This window comes from Agelaius phoeniceus, chromosome 6 (assembly GCF_051311805.1).
Source record: "Agelaius phoeniceus isolate bAgePho1 chromosome 6, bAgePho1.hap1, whole genome shotgun sequence".
Taxonomy (NCBI): domain Eukaryota; kingdom Metazoa; phylum Chordata; class Aves; order Passeriformes; family Icteridae; genus Agelaius; species Agelaius phoeniceus.
In genome coordinates this window covers 53,009,193-53,026,125 of record NC_135270.1, presented here as the reverse complement: position 1 = coordinate 53,026,125, position 16,933 = coordinate 53,009,193, and the positions used below count along the sequence as shown (strand labels likewise).

At 46.9% G+C, this 16,933-nt stretch overlaps 1 protein-coding gene and 1 long non-coding RNA gene across 5 annotated transcripts in view; one reads left to right on the top strand and one right to left on the bottom strand.

Annotated features, from left to right (window-relative positions):
- DIO3 (iodothyronine deiodinase 3) overlaps positions 1–16,367 on the bottom strand; it is a 114,655-nt gene extending 98,288 nt beyond the window's left edge. Inside the window, exons 1-3 of one of the 4 annotated variants that reach the window (XR_013182889.1) lie at positions 16,138–16,356; positions 6,821–6,906; positions 1,333–2,404 (exon numbers count right to left, since the gene is read on the bottom strand). The gene's annotated coding sequence lies outside the window, so the exon portion shown is untranslated. Of the gene's footprint in view, positions 1–1,332; positions 2,405–6,820; positions 6,907–15,339; positions 15,904–16,137 lie in introns of those variants that run through there. The other 3 variants (XR_013182890.1, XR_013182891.1, XM_077180711.1) reach the window with 3 other exon arrangements.
- Positions 16,249–16,933, top strand: part of LOC143694418 (uncharacterized) — a 232,274-nt gene continuing 231,589 nt past the window's right edge. Inside the window, exon 1 of the long non-coding RNA XR_013182892.1 lies at positions 16,249–16,674. This is a non-coding gene — a long non-coding RNA (uncharacterized LOC143694418). The remainder of the gene's footprint in view (positions 16,675–16,933) is intronic.

Genomic DNA, 16,933 nt, shown 5'->3' with positions numbered 1-16,933 from the left:
ATGCCTTTTAGAAAAATCCATTTTTTTCTGTAGTTGAAGCCCAATAACCCTTGCCACTGACCTCACCAGCCATGTGCTCAATGTGAGCATGACTCACAGTAGCGATGAGGAATCCTTATTCTCTCTAATTTGCCTTTCCCAAAGAAGAAAGGGGGAGTGGGGGTGGGGGGGAGTGGGTGGTGGTGGTGGTGAGGGGATGGGGGAGATTCTGGTATTTCCACACTCACTTGCTGGAAGTGTTGTGTCAGTTACGATAATTTGGTCTAGCACATAAATCCTTAGGCTGACTTGTGATTTCCAGCACACCCCTTGTAGTCTAATTGAGGAATTGCTTTTCTGTCAGTCACATACTGTGGTGGAAATGCAAGAATGTGGGAAACAATAGGAGCAGGCTCTTACTGAGTCAAAACAGATAAAGCCAAATTGCTTGTTGGACTGAAAGATGGGAGCAAGTAAGTTGGTTAGAAAGCCATTGCTGGTGCCTGTACAGAGGGTACTTGCTCAGTGTGGGAGCATGGGGGACAGACAGGCAAGCCAGAAAGAATGCCATGAACCTTTTCTTTATGAAAGAGGAAGGATAAGGGCATCAAAATAACACAGTATGCTAGAGCCTGCAGGGCGAGGAGAGTACTCTCCAGATTGATCTGCAGATAGGAGATAGCTGGGGTAAAATAAGCCCATGAACATGCTGGGTGTGCAGTGAGTGATGCATGGACTGTGTGGGAGTGAGGGATCTGTGCTGGGATCTGGGATCTGATGGGCTGCTCCCAGGCTGCCAACGCTCTGGATCAGTTCAAGATGGCTGCCCAAGGGAGCACGTGGCAGGCTTCTTTTCCTCTGGAGACTTTTGTTTGTTATTCCTTTTCTGGTTATTTCCTCTGATCTGAAGAACAAGATGTCCTTAATGAAAACAGATGTTTTGCTCCCTTGCATATGAAAAAAATATAATTTCCCCAAAATAGAATAAACTGAAAGAACGCTGAAACCAGTGATGGATTTCCATAAACCTCTTCACCAATGTCCTGACCTGCTGCTCCCTTTGCCCCTGACACATTGTGGAAGCTGTTGATGCAAAGGTCCTTGGTGAGACCTGGGTGTAGGAGGGAGTGAGCTGTGTGCCTCTGTAAAGCGTAAACACCACACTGAGCTGGCTCACAGCTTTCCTCATCCATGGTCTCCCACTGTGAGATCCTGGTCAATGGCAGCTTTTGTCATTGGCTTCAGTGTAACTCGGAATTGGTCCCAGTATTTAATTTAAAGCACAGCACACAAAACACCAAAATCATAACATCCCTGCTACATTTATAGAGCTGCATAAGCCACCGATTAACAAATGGATGAGATACTGAACTTTGCTTTACCATCTGTCTTTAATTACATAAAATAACTTGAAGCAATTAACAAGAAAGAAACACTGTGACACAAATAAATAAATCCTATTGATAGAAACAGATGAGGGAATACTTGAATATATGGATGAAAGTCACCAAAGCTACATGATCTGAACTCAATAATATTAGAAATACCATCTGAAAGATTTACACTGACATTGCCAATTATTTTTGAAAAAGAATAGTTACCTGTGAAGATGCAGAGAAACAAAAGGGAAGCTCTGTGTGTGTGACTACAAAAGGCAATGTGTGATCTATCCAACAGTCTAAGTTTTTCTTTCACAGATAAGAGAAATTAATATCAACAGAAAAATATACAAAGCATGAGGTTTCATAACTGTGGACCTACAATGAGTCACATAAGTCTGTGTGCTTGTAAGTGTTTAGGCACCAGCCCGGATTAGGCTTTTTAACACTTTCCAGGATTTAAGTTCTTAGTCCATTTTTTCAGCATTCAAATACACTTGTTTGCCTTCTCTGTCTAAGCATTTAATACAAATGAGTACTGTACAACAGGTATTGAGTGACTGCTGAGGGGATTAAGAACTGACTAACTGATAGGTGTCAAAAAGCAGCTGTCAGCTCTGAAGGAAAGCTCTGGAGTCACTTTGCAGAAATGGGTGTTACTCTTGGCGGGCCCCAGTAGTGCCCTTAATGGTTGAGAGACAAGTACATCCTTATTTAAATAATGCTTAGAAAATTAGGGAGGAAATTAAAATTGGTGGAATGATAAATAAATTGTGAAGATGGAGCAGCCCAAATTCAGTAAGCAGGACCTCTGCAGAAAAGAATCTTATATCATGCACAAATAGTGTCTGTATTGATGCAATAGAAATCATATCCAAAGGGTGGTGCTTGAAGAGTCCATGGTATCACTGCAGGGAAGCAACTGGACACGGGGCTCGATCTGATGGTGTGCAAGAGGAATAACATCCTCTTTGAACAAGTTAGCAGGGATGTATGAGTTGACTTATGTGGCTGGGGTGCGTTGCAGCACAGTGGGTGCTAGAAATCTGAAAAAGGGTGGGAGAAAAAGTACAAGAACTGCTTGCAGATTGGAAAGTACGTTTTGTTTCCCTTACCAAAATGAGATGACTGGATTACAGTGTATAATTACCTTCACAACAAGAAAAAAAGTGTCTTGCATCAGATGAATATATTACAAGAATCAGTGGGTGGAAATATAAGCCAAGTAAATTTAAGCGAGCGTTGAGGCTTGGATTTGTAGCAGTAAGTGTGATGAGCTGCTGAAACAAACAGCCCAAGAAAGCAATTGTGTACATGTCAAAATTGAATCCCTTTCTGGAAAACACATGTCAGCCAAGCAGAAATTTTGGGCTCCATATATAGGGAATCGGGTAATGTCTGCGACAGAAAATGTTAGACAGGACAGTTAATGGACATTTCTGACCTCAAAGGCCATAAATCAAGGACAATGTCTTTAATATTTTAGATATTTAATAACTTTAATATTTTAGACCAATTTCTTTTTGTTTCTTACAGCTAAGTTGTTCAACTAATCCCAAGGAAACACTGAGGCAAATAGTATCAGGAACAGCAAGTAGTATGGTCTTGCAAAAAGTAAAACATATTAAATATGCCTTTCATGTTAGTATGCAACATATAAATTCTATATAGTACAGATCTGGGGACCAAGGCTGTAGGCTGTGGCCAGGATGCTCCAAGTTGGCACTCAGCAAGCAAGGCAGTATGCTCAGTGAGTGAACTGAGAGATACACAGCCTGCTGGGAATGGGGGTGATGCTGTGTGGAGCACTGAATGTGTCATTTGACACAGTTTCAGGTATTCGTGTTGAGAGAAAGAACTTCAGTTGTTTTGGCGGAGAACACTGCTGTGTAGACTGAAATGGGAGAAAGAATGTAAACAAAGAGCAATGATCAATTGTTGTAGCTTGTGGAAATGTCCTATAGGTCATGTCAGGGACTTTTGACAGACATTGTTCTATTTAGTAACTGTATGATAATCTCAAAGTAGAGGTAAACAGCAAAATAGTGAAATGTGGTGATGATACTAAACCAGGAAAGAATGTAAACAGAAGAAAGCAGATAATGATATCAAAGGAATGGGAGATACTAGAAAGCTAAGCACAAAATCACCCAAACAATTCAGAATTTAAAAGAAAAAAAAAAGAAGAAAACAAACACCACTATTTATTGGAATGTACATGTCCTGGCCATCAGTATTTCTGACAGAGTTTCAAGGTACAGTGAGGAGAAGACCAGATGGGAGAGAGGTATGTATTTGCACAGTTATAAAAGCTGTGCACATACAGATATGTACCATGAAGCAGGGAGGTAAGAGTGCCTGTGTAAAAGATCTGTGCTATTACATTCAACTCTGTGTTCAATATTGCCAGCCACTGACTGACTGGAAGGACTTGGAAGAAATCCCACAACGATTCAAAGGCTGGAAAAAACACTTGGGGGAAAGACTCAGGCTCAAACCAAACATCTCATTAAGCATAAACTTAACTTAAAGTGTATGAGCCGTGCTGCAGATTTACAACTCCCTTTACAGCCCTGCTAGGTGGCTTTAACAAAGGAACTACATATCAGGTTAAACAGTGCACATGTTAAAGCACTTCATCAGCCTGGAGCAGGAAGGAGCTTGGTTAGATCTGGGAGGAAACTTGATCAAAATCTGTGAGCCCTTGGCCACCAAAAGGTGAATACTGGCTGCATCAAAATCACCAAGCAGTCATTTATTACCACAAGATATGGAACAAAGGTCTGTGAAATCTTAAAACCAGCCAACATTATACAAGAGAGAGAGGATGGCACCTAAATCATGCCTTTCGTGTGTATTTTTTTAAGGTGAAAATTGGAAGGCTGTCAAATGGTCTCTCAAGAGGAGTTCATATTGTTGGGGGTTTAGGTTAGGTTTGAGTAAAGCACTAGAGAATGTATGTCTTTACATTGGAAGGCTCAGTGTTCTTCCCTATCCCAAGAATTCCTCTAGTTACCACAGAGCCTTCACAATTCAAGGTGGGAGGAAGAGTTCCCTTCTGAACTCTGAAATGATCTCTATGACTGTTCATAAAACAGTTACTGTGAGGCTGAATTCCTGATGCTAGTTTTCAAACCAAAGAAAATTAATCTTTAAAGAATAGGGCTGTGGAATGCTGAACTGGAATCACAGATACGGTGGGAATATCTCTCATGTGTAACCATTTATTGTGCTTATAACTGAGAATTATCTGAAGTAGAGAGCAGTTTGTTCTCTAAGAATGGTATTTTGGGGGAGTTAGCACTCAGCTCTTTTGCAAAGTCAAGAGGAGGTGAATACCCATCTCTTTAGACTCTTAATCATTAGCACAGACTGAGAAGGGGCTTTTTATAAAATTTAGTCAGAAATAGTAGGGGAAAAAACTCTCTTCTGGAAAAAATTAACACTTCAGTGTTTTGCTTAAATAATGATTCTAGGCTTATAATACCGTAACTATCTCATGATTTTATAGCTAGTATTAGCAAATCACTGCAGATTTAATTTCATCATTCAGAAATAAATTAGTGAAGAAAGTGTTGACTTTGGTAGGGATTTAGTCCTGGAAAATTAGCAGGCACTTTTCTGGGCTTTACTAGTCAATAGCCACAAGAATTTAATAAAACCCTTGCATAGATGATGAAATAAGTAACAGGGAAAGACCCAATGAGTGATGATTAGGGCAGAGCTTCCTTTTAGAAGTCTTGATCGAACAAATTTTTCAAAGTCAGGTTTCTCATCAGAGGATTGAAGTCAGGATATAGGGTTAAATTATTCACATGAGTGAGTATCTACATATCTTTCTCCTTTTTCCTCTTTCTCACTAACCTTTACAGTCCAGTTTCATGCTGTACTGCTTTATTAATACCTTAGTGCTTTGCCTCTCCCAACAGGATGTCTCTATAAGATCTTTATGTGCCAAACTCACAACCTGCTGCTCTCTTCATACATTTGCTTATTTTTAACATTCAGCACTCAGTCCCCTTTGGATATTGAGTTGCTGCAGCAGTTGTTAAATATTTTATGTGCAGTACAATACAAAAGCTACCAAAAGAGGGCAACATATGAGCCAACAATAAGAAATGCATCCTGACAAGTTTACGGTTGTGTATTTGTGACACCCTCCCCCCCTTTTTTTTTGATAGAGAAAGACATTTTAGCAGAGCTGGTCAGTAAACAGAATTTCCATCCTATGGGAAATTCCAACACTTGGGGAAAAAGTGAAGGTGGTGAAGTTTTCAGGGACTGAGAATTCCAAGAGAATATATTTGGCATGGTGGAAGTGTTCTGTAAGTGTCAAATCATTCTCACACCAGAAAACCCGAAAGTTATAATGACATTAAAATATTCAATTTAGTAGGAGAATGTTAAATATATCAATGCTATATAAAGTTCAAAACAAGATTAAACAAAACAAGGAACTACTTATATGTTTTCACTTTATGGAAAGCAATAATTTAAATATAATTTACTGTAAATAATATTTTAATTTGTCTCCATTAAAAATGTTGTCAAAATGAGTATGCTCTCAAAAAAGCAAGCTGATTAAGATGAAGTTGTATTTCCTTGAAGAACGTTTCCCCTGAACATGGTTTAATTATCTTTTCTCTTCATGAAATGCCGGAGAGAATTTCAGAATACTTTTAATAACCCTGCAAGAGACTAAGGTAAATTGGCTGCATCCCAGAACTGTCCCCAGTGCTCTGTTTGTGAAGTGAGACAACGCCAAGTGCCCAAACACCAGGCGTGTGAGCTCTGGAGCTACTATACCCTGGACAACACTGAATGTGCACTCATTGCCAAACAGTTTACTATAAACAAAGCGTTTTAAAACCATTCCATAGCACTCCAAGGAATTAGGCAGTCTTGAACATGTGCCAGCATGGCAATGGGTACAATAAGCAAATATAATCTACCTCACTTAGGGTAAATATTTGGTTACAAATGTATTGAGAGCTCTTTAATTCTTTGTACACTTCTGTGATGAGAACCAGAGGAAAGGCAGTGGCGATGCAAGCACTGGAGGGTGATTTTTTCCTTCTCTTATCAGCTGCACAGATAGGCTAGCTGCCAGTCAAATTAAAAACCTCACTGGAGGAAATGAATGAAGACCTGTAGGTGTAGAAATCTGCTGTTTATACAGCTGCCTCAAGTTCTGCTAATGATCAACCAGAATCAGCCACATCTTCATGGAGATGTACAAAATTCTGTGGCAGTGTCCAGAAGGTTGGCTATGGAAATTAGGGCATCCCCAAGTTTTTTTTCCCCCCATTTATTTTTTTGTCTCTTTTTTTTTTCAAAATTCTGCTTTCTACCTGCCTCTATTATGGCTTAGAATGCTGGAAAGTATCTAGAAAGGAAAGAGGGTCAGATCTATGATCTACTTGGAGGGCAATGAAATATTTGGAAAGTTTGGAAGTACTCACCCATTTTGAAGACAGGATGTTCTGCTTGCAGGAGCAATACCGTATCTTCTCTCATTTACCCACGTCCTGCTTTTGCATCTGTATTTCTGCGGATCCCAAAAGAAAAGATTTATTCTTCCTAGCTAGAAACAAGCAGAGGTTTCTGTCTGGAGGGTTTCTGTACTGTCTGATCTATCTCATGAACAATGACTTCACATCATTCACCTGATGGAGGGCTGCAGAATCACAGGGTATCCAATGAGATGCTCAGTATAGGAATGACAGCAGGGCACACTATCTGTGTGGCTGGATTGAGTGTATTTGCTCTAATCACAAGGTTTTCAGACAGCTTCTGTATTCTGTATATGCAGGAAGATATTTATACTTGTCTGCTTGTCCTTCATTTTTTGTACTGCTCATCTATTTTTGATTAATGTCTTGATACCCTCTCCCAGGCAATGATGCTACTTTTGGGAGACAAGCAAGGAACAGTATGGAAGGTAACAAAAATATTTTTTTAGCATTGGGAGGTGTGGTTCATTGTCTATTTGTGTTTATTTGTAGGGAAAAAAGGTGACTTGCATCCCTAAATAGCCTTACCTCATGGGTATGAGCCTACCTGTCTGACTGCCATCTTATATCGACACTTCACCCAGCAGCCCAGGCACTGGTGTTTATTCAGAAAAGAATTGGCCCATGCACACAGACACACTGATTCTCACAAATGGTTCTGTGTATGCCTTGGCTTCTCGACTTCTGCCAAATTCAAGCCTAAATTCTAGGAAGCAACAATAACACTAACAGGAATCACGTCAGACTTGAAAGTGATTGCTTTAGCTCTGTGAACACAAAATGGACTTCTTTTTCTTCCTTAGAACTGATTTTTAAACATGCCTTGGCTTCTCTGAGCCAGCATAGTTTCACCCTGCCAGTCAGGTTATGAAGACGAATCTGTTACCCCCTTTTGCAGATGTGGTATGTGAGCCTAGTTACATCACATTTCAAGGCAGATGGATCTCTGAAGGAAGCTCCACTATTCAATCATGTGCTTTCTGCCCCTTGCTATTGATTCTTGTGGTTAGTCTGTTTCTGATTTTATTTTTCTGTGTAGTTTAAGGGCAAGTCTGTGGTTTGCCCCATATGCCCAAGTGAGGGAGCAAGGGTGCAGAAGACTGCTTGAAAATAAATAAATCAGAAACAGATAGACTAATTACAAGAATAAATGCCAGGGGATGGAGAACACACAGCACCCTCATGATCAGATATGCCTGGCCTGTTGGAGGAGGGATGGATGTTTCACTGTGTGATGTAACATTGGAGAAGAGAGTCTGAGCGTCCTCTTCCTTGCCTGGCTGAGTAAAACCCTCTCGTGTGGTTTGCCTGCATGGCGTGTCCCAGCACGGGGAGAAACAGCTTCCCTGAGGTAAGGGTGGGGAGGAGCAAGGCTGGGGAATCAGAGGCTGCTCTTGCCTCCCCAGTGCCTGCCCCAACAGCCAGCAGGGCTAAGCTGACACGAGGAAGGATGTAATCTACTCCTGGTTGTTTCATGCTCAGGGCACGTTACTTCCTTGCACGGACTAAGAGGATAGTCATGGATGTCACCCTGACTCACGGGCTCCTGGGGCAGCGTGGCTCTGTGCCATGCCTATAATCAGATGACCCAGGGGGTGAATTAGGAAGGCTTTTGATGTCATTCTCTGAGCACTGCACCACAGGAGACAAAGACTTCTTAACGTAACATCAGGCTATATCTTAAACATAACCATGAAACTAACTTTGACTTGCCAGCAGCTGGTACAGACAGTGGCCTCCCTACACCGCTCTGGCACTTAGCATAAGAAATGTCATTATGTGGGTGGATTAGGCAGAACCTGTCAAAGTTGTGTGCGTGTTCTTTGGCTGTGTTTCCCTCCCCAGGCTAATAATGCTGAAGAGATGGGGAGTGGGTTGACACATTTTCTGGCATGTGTCATGTAACCCAGTGAAGTGGAGGACATGCCAGTCACAAGACTTTAGTGCTTTAGTAAGGCGCAGGCAGCAGGGACATGCTGCAGTGGCTAGCAGCCTTAATCCTCTCTGAATTCACACCCTTAGCACCTTCATCATGGCTACAGCTTCCCCAGGGTTCTCTGACAGACCCACAGTTTTGTTTGGAGGAAAAGGTAAGGAGATGTATCCAGGCAGGTGTTGTTTAAACTCATGTTACCTACAGACCCTGAAGATCTTTGCAAGTTGACTGACATGATTTCCATAAGAACCACTGAATTTAGCACAGGGGGAAATATTCATTGCTTCTTTTGCAGTGTGCAGAAATGTTCTATACCAGTTCAGCAGAGGATAAAAAGAACAACCATGCCTGATAAACATTTTTAGGATAGAAGACTAAAGCAAGATAACCAGAGACTGATGAAATTTAGGACACAGTCACTGTTTCTGGTTTCCTAATCAAGAGTGGGATATAAATATGTTGATATAAATATTGGGCTGAGAATTCACACAGTCTATCACAATCTCAAGGTAAATCATTCTCAGGAGAATATGGAAGAACAGTGCATTCAGTCTCACAGAGAAGTTTGGTTTTGCACAGCTGCCTGCTTAGCACCTGTGCTGAGGAGATGAAGTTCACTCCCTGGGCTGAGGCAGTACGCCAGGTTGGTTCCTCACAAATCATCAACAGAGGAGCAGAAGATGGAAAGAGCATGTATGCCCTGTATGACAGAAATGCCATCTTCTGTCTCTGCCTGTGTGTTGCAAGCTAAGTTTGGTTGTTGGGAAAAGATGTATCAGCTTAGATGCTGACTGCATACCCCAAAACACACAGGCTATAGGTCTGATGTGACTTGTGGCTGGCACAGCACCCAATTCACTGGGAAGAGCTACTGTACTATTTTCTTTGAAGCTCATAATATTAAAAAAAAAAAAAAAAAAAAAAAAAAAAAAAAAAAAAGTAGAGTCAGTAGCTTCTGCAAGTAACTACAGCTTAATGACAGCTACTACTCTGTTGCAGCATCTGGAGTCTATCAGGTCAAGAACTGCCATGCCCAGGTGTCACATTCTCATTCTATGTAAAAGTGAAGAGCAGCAGCTGCATAAGTAGAAATAAGTAGAAATATAACTTGGCAGGCACAGAGGCAACCTGTGGAGGGGAACAGCATGATAACCCCACAGGACAGGAGGTGCCTCCTCCCTTCCCTTGCTGGTGTTGAGTCACAATGGGGGATTGTATTAAGGGGGTAACAGAAAGTGCCCCTTGGCTGTACCTCCTGCAAACACATCATTGGTGTGACGTGGGTGCTGCCCTGTGTCCCACACACCAGTTAGTCACTTGGGGACAGGAACCTGAGGGACTGCCATGGCATGCTCTGAGGGATGTCCTATGCCAAGTATGCCATAGGGGAGGCAGAGATAGAGGACAGTGATGAGATGGGAGATGGCTCTGACCATTTACTCTTGCTTGTACTGAATAACACTTGTGTGAAGTTGAGAAAACCTGCATCAACACGATGACTGACACAGAATTTGTATTGTCCCATGACCAGTGTGACCCTGCTCAGATTGCCAGATAACATCACATCTCCAGTTGTGTAACACCACCATACTCTGTAGATACCAGGTCTTAAAACATTATTGAGCTGACTGTTTGTACCCTGGGGTGGGAATTCAAATATTGTTTATCAGTGGAAATGTTAACTACGTGTCCTTTGTCGGGAGTAAAGCAACCTGATTTGTCATACTTCTTCTGGAAGTAGGTACTCATTGGAGAGAAAAAATGTGTGCCAACAGGGAAAAAGGAAGAGCTTTCATCTATGAGTGAGTACACAATGTGCAGGGTACAAAACAGTGTTTTGGTAGATATCAGTGTTTTGCAATTCAAGAATCACATGACTGGAAAAAAAATCCACTTCTGTCATGGTATTTTTCATTTACAAACAAATAAAAATTAAGTTAAACTCTGTTCATTTATTGCTGTAATTTCTCCCCACCTTGTTTGTTTCCCTGTTTTCTTGTATGGTAATGTGTATGTTGTTTGGTTCCTTGTTTGCTTTTATTTGAAATAATTTTGCATGTAATTTTCTGAACTCTTGCAGAGCAGAGAGACTAGTAAATGTGTATGTTTATGCACCTTTGTGCATCTACAAAGAATGATGGATAGTTAATAAAATGCACATCACTGCAATCCTTTCATGCTTAAGATCCCCAAACAGAAACTGTGAGTATTCAAATAAAATAGAACTGATCCAAAATGTACATATTTAGCTTAGATAATAGCAGTCCCCAGATATATGCCTCTTTCTGCAGTTGGAAATCTGTCAGTTGAACAAAGAGCAGGATATAGTGTGAATTAGGCTGTCCTTAAAGCTTTATGTGATAGACACACTTTATGGAGTTAGTTCCATTTCTCTCACATTTCAAAAGCAGACTCAGAGCCTAGTTATCACAAGGACAAACTCCACAAAATCATTTTTTTGTAGTCAAGGACTGCAATACTTTTTAAAAGTCAGAATACATGTTAAAAGAACAGTTTGTCCCAAGGCTTATGGTTCAGCTGTAGAAAGTTTCTTCTTGATCCATCCATCTGAGAAATTGTTCCTGAAAAGTCATTCTGCATAAGGGTGTTTTTGCTATTTTTTTCAGAGAGAAAAAGTATAAATGAGCTGTAAAGCTCGTGTTGTTCTGAACTCTTTCTCTCCTCTTTCACCATGAGTTCATCAAACAAAATTCCACAAGAAACAAATGTTATTATGAGATTAGCAGAATGAACGCCAGAGTTCAGATACTAAACATTTTTTTAAAAACCAGTGAGCTTAATGACATGAAGGAAGTTGTAGTTTAAACATCAAGGTCAATTATTTCGTTAAATATTATTTAAAAGTTCCTTGCCTTGAAACCAAACCAGAGCTATCCTTTTCACAAAAATGCAAACAGATTATACTGCCCTGTTTGTCAGCTTCACTAGATAGCTTCTATTTGATCTTGAAATGAAAACAGTTTCTATTTCAGATTTATACAACAGGCTGCCTCTAAAAAGAAAAAAGATCTTAAGTTTGGACTGCTGTTTACTTTCCCTTCTAATCCAGTGAGAAGATTTGCATAAGAAAAGCAAGTAGATTTGAGTCTAGCTTTTGCTGTCTACATTGAAAGCAAGAGCATCAGTCAGTCCTCTAAATTTATTCAGACAGAAAACGATTGTTTTGTAAGTCAGGTGAGTAGAAAATCTTTCAGTCAGTTCAGCTAGGTTCTTCTAAAAGTAACAAGGACTACTTATTAAGACTAAGTGGTGTTTAAGTAAATAATGATAACAGTCAAACACTGAGAGTTTAAAACCTAACCCCCCCAGTTGCATGTCTGTTTCCTCATACCGTATACTTGATTTAAAACAACATCCAGAATTGATGTTTACTGGGTCTTGCAAAGCAGCCCCCTATATTTGCAGATATAACAGCATCAGTGTCAGGGGGGATTCAGTGAGCAGAGCAGTGCTGGGTGGTGGTGGGAGCTCGGGCTCTCAGGACCCAGCAAGTGCCCTCAGCTCCAAGTGTGACCCCTGGAGCAAACCAGCAAATCCTCTGTAGAATGGGAATAGGGACCCGTACCTACAAGAATGCTGTGGAGCAGAGTAGTTTTATGTGTGCAATGTACTTGAATTTTTTTTTTTTTTGGTGTATAGAAAGGCAAATTATTATTTTTTAGGAAGAGTATTAAAAGGGATATTTTGGATCATGGGGTCAAGTTCCTTGCTGTGGGTGGTAACCACATCTCAGAAGCTGGTTCTCAAACCAGTCAAATTCCATCTTCCAGGTGCTTTGATTCCTTCCTGACTGCGGAAGGCCTTTCTGGGTCCTCACCACTCTGGTGGAGTGAAGGTGCTTTTCTTTTTCCATCTTGAATCCCTTCCTGGACAGTTTGTACCAATTCTTATATTTTATTTGGGAGAAGGGGAGGGAAACTGTCTCACAATTTTCAGATTCATTTGAATTTTTCTCTAAGCCCCAGACACCTGGTGGAAAGATGCCAGCAATGCTGTAGGCTGGTTCGATGTACCAATAAAAATAAAATTAAATTAAAAAAACCCCAACCCTCGTGTAAGAAAAGCGCCATTCTTAGAAAGCCTCCAGCGTTCCAGCTAGAGCACAAACAGCTGCTTATTTAGGACTCTTCTCGGGTAAATCCACAGTCCCGGGCCAAAGGGGCCGCACCCCTTGTGGTCTCGCACTAGCCCAGACCCCCCCGGTGGGGGAACACACAGGGGAGAAGGGAAGGAACGAGCAGGGAGAGGGAACCATCCTCAAACCGCGGCTGAAACCTCGCCTGAGGCGGGCCGACGCTCCGCGGGGTCGAAGCAAGGAGGAGAAGCCTCGGCGGGACGCAGGTCCCCGCCCGGGTTCGGCCCCGCGCCCCCCGCCCGCCCCGCCGGGCTCGGCCCCGCGGCCCCGGGCTCCGCCGCCCGCAGGAGGCAGCGGGGCTCGGCGGGGACGGACATCGCTGTTCTGCCCCTTGGCTCGGGTTTTCCCCTGCCCAGGGAACAAGCGCCTTTGTTGGAGCTGCGCTCCCCAGGGCTGGGGGTGATTTTTCGTTTTTTGGTTTTGACCTTTCTCCTCCGCTGCCTCCCGCAGGCCCGTCCCCGCAGCGGCGGCCCCGAGGGCGGACGGGGCAGCGCCGCCGCCTGTCCCCGGGAAGAGCCTCGGGCACGAAGAGGAGCAGCCTGTGGGGCTGGAACGGTGGCGAGCGGGAGGGATTCGGGAGCACTTCGCCGGGTGTGGAACAGAGGCAGCGGTCTGTGTCCCTCGGCCACCCCTGTCCCTGCTTGCCACTGGTGAGGGCAGTGTGTGCCCCCCGTGGAAACGCGGTGAGGCAGCGGCTCTGCCGGCACGGGGGCACGGGCTGCTGCTGGAGCCAGGGCCAGGTGAGCCATCGGGAAATGCCACCTCCAGCCGCGGATCGAAGAGCTTCCAGGCCGTGGCTGCACGGCTCGACGGGGGAGCAAACAGCCCGTCCCCATCCCCCTTCGACAGCTACAGCCCCCGCAGCCTCCAAACCCAGTAAAGCTGAAGAAGCAGTCACCAAACACCCTCGAAAAGACCCTGCCGGACCTCTGAAACCCCAAAGAAAACCGAACACCAAAGTGGAAACGAGCCAACAGGCCCACCAAGGAGCCCCCCCGAACTGTGGGGGAGCCGGTCGGCACCGCCAGCACAGGCGCAGCGCTGCCAGCCCGCGGCTGGCCGCAGGGGGCCCGGCGCCCGGGGGACCACCCTCACCCTCCAACGCCGACTGCTGGTTCCTAATTCCTACGAATTCAACCACATTCCCCTAGGGATAACGGGGGCGGGATGGGGTTTAACCCCCGAGTACAATTGTAGTGAAACCACAAGGAAACAGACGCAGGTGAAGGGCAGAGCGCGCCCGCTGCCGTGGTGCTACCGCAAAACCTGCGGGGGATCGGGGCGCCCCACACAACGAGGGGCAGCAAAGGGAGAGCCTCGCCCGAGGGCTCCGAGCGCGGACAGAGGAGCTGAAGAAAACGGGGTTTTCCCGGGAAGCGGGAGCGGCCGGCTGTGCGGGACCAGCCCCCGGTGCGCACCTTCCGCCCCCGCGCAGCTCCGCTGGGACCTGCGCGGCTTTTACACGGGCGATCGCGCCTGGCCGGCTCACATCGAGCAAGAGCCTTTCCGGGAACAGGCTACTAAGAGCAGCGAGAGCAGGAGGGGGAGGGTGGGTATGAAATAAAAGGCTAAAGAAACAGTGCGATTTTGGGACCAGGACCAAATCCTAACGTGTTACATAAAAGCCACGGGCGGTTCTTATCAGCAAGCCCGGCCTAAAGAGGAACAATCCCCAGGACCGGCTCCAAAACAACCCTGTTAAAGGAACAATTGTGAAATGCCAACTTCCCACCAGCGTATGAACAGCAGGAGCCGGGCATGTCCTGTCTATAACCGGGCTTCTGACAACCGACAGAGAGGGGAGGGGACGGAGGGGGATCCTCTCTTGACAAGATTTATCAAGAAACATTTAACTGGGCTTTAATCATATTAGCAAGAGCCCAATTAGGGCTGAGAGGGAAGCGAGGCTGGGGAGAGGAGGAGGAGCAAGCGATGGAGTCACTCGAGGATAAAGTCCTTTCATCAGGCTGCGCTCTCGGCAAACAGAGGAGTGCGAATAATCAGTGCCCTTCACTGGGGGGACGGGGGAGGGAGCGGCTGGGGAATGTGTGTAAAGGATCATTAAGGCCAGGCAGAAGGGGGTTTTTGTTGTTGTTGTTGTTGTTTTTAATTATTACGGCTATTAAGGTGGTGTCTCTGGGCTCCCTCCCGCGCTGTTCTCAGAGACGGAGCGGGGGGAAGAAGCGAAGGGGTTCGGAAGCACCTGCTGCACTGCGATGACCTGATCTGCGTGTGCGGAGAGGTCTCTCCCTCCCGGAGCCAAGAGGGGCTCCGTCCCTCCCACCCGACCTCACATCACCGAGGGAGAATTTCCTTAAAAGCCTTTTTCCCGGCTCTCGTCTCCCTGATGTCGAGCTTTTCCCCGGCTCATCCTACCTCCCAGCGCGGCTCCTCAGGGGTAACGCGGTGCCTCACCGCCCCCGGTAGAGCCCAGTCCGGTCCCCAGGGCTCGTCGAAAGCCCCGCGGAAAGCGGCGCTGGGAACGCCCGGGGCAGGGGCAGAGGGCAGAAGATGTCCTCCCGGGGTTCAAACTCTCCGTGCTTTCGCGTGGGCAACCTGCCTTGTCCTTAGGGACTCGGTCACTCCAGCTGTAGGGGATGGGGTGGGCGGACAGCAAAGAAATGAAGAAAAACTAAAGATGACAGGTGGGAGCAAAGGAAGAGGCTATGGATAAGCCCATGAACCCCCCTCCCCGGGTTACGCCACCTCGGGACACGGCGGTGGGAGCGCGGCAGCGGCCGTGACCCTGCTTGCGGCTTTCGAGACATCGCCAGCAGCTGCTGGCAGCTGCCCCGATTTCCTGCCGCTCCCCGCGGCCAGGAGAAGGGAGATAAGGCTGTTGGGCAACGAGGCACCTTTCGCCCAAGAGGAGCCGGATCTTTGCGCCGCGGGGCAGAGGATGCTGTTTTTTTTTTTTCTTTTTTTCAACAGGACAGGGCCCGTGTGCGGTTTGCCGTTCGCACCGACGAGCATCCCCGCTGTCGGAAGCCATCTGACCCGTGCCTAGAGCGGAGGGGCTTTCGCCCCCCACGCCCCCCTCCGCCTCCTCCTCTCGCCCTGGGCCGCCACAGCCGCATCCTCGGGGACGCGCGGCCCTGGGGGCAGCGCCTCCCCCCCGCACCGTGCCCTTTGCGTGACCGTGCCCCCGCCGCACCTTCCCTGTCCCACGCTTACCTTTCCGGCCCGGCCGCCGAGGGGCTGCCCCCCCCCGCTCCCGCCCCCCGCCCCGTCTCCGCCATCCCCGCCGCAGGGGTGTCGCACGCCGCCGCGCCGGCACAGCCTCGGCTCTCGCCTTGCGCGCACTCGGCTGGCGCTGGCAGCCCCGCCGGGTTCATCCGAGGACAGCGGCGGCTCCGCGCCGCGGCTCGTCTGGCTGCCAACGCCGCGGCGAAGCTGACGCTGCCTCGGCCGGGGGTGACTCACGGCGGCAGCCGCCGGGTAGCGGATCCGACAGTGGAGCGGCGAGCGGGCACTTCGGGCCCCATTCTTCGCCCCCTTCCCCGGGCACCGCGTGCCACCCGCCGCACCCCTGCCCCCTCCCCGACCCCCTGCGCTTCTGCCAAGTGGAATAAACGCCCGGGTTTCCGGCAAATATTCACCCTTCCGACACCGAACGGGAGGCCGCCCCCCTCCCGGCCGGCACCCCCGTCGGAGGCGGGCCGGGGTCCGTCCCCGCGGCCGGCAGCGCTCCCGGCGGCACCCGCCCCCACCGTAAGTGACCGTCGGGGCCGGGAGGGGGTGGCCGGTCCCTCGGCGCCAGGGCTTGAGCGGGCGGGCGGGCCGGGCCCGGGCCGACCCCCGGCCGTGGCCCCGAGCGCAGCCCCGGCCGTGGCCCCGCGCTGTCCCCGAGGTGTGCCCGGCGTGTGCCCAGGGGACAGCCGCCCGCCCGCACACGGACAAAGGCAAACACAGAAGAACCTTGACGCGGGGCGGGGAGGGGACCCGGGGCGCACACCGGGACAGGGACTCG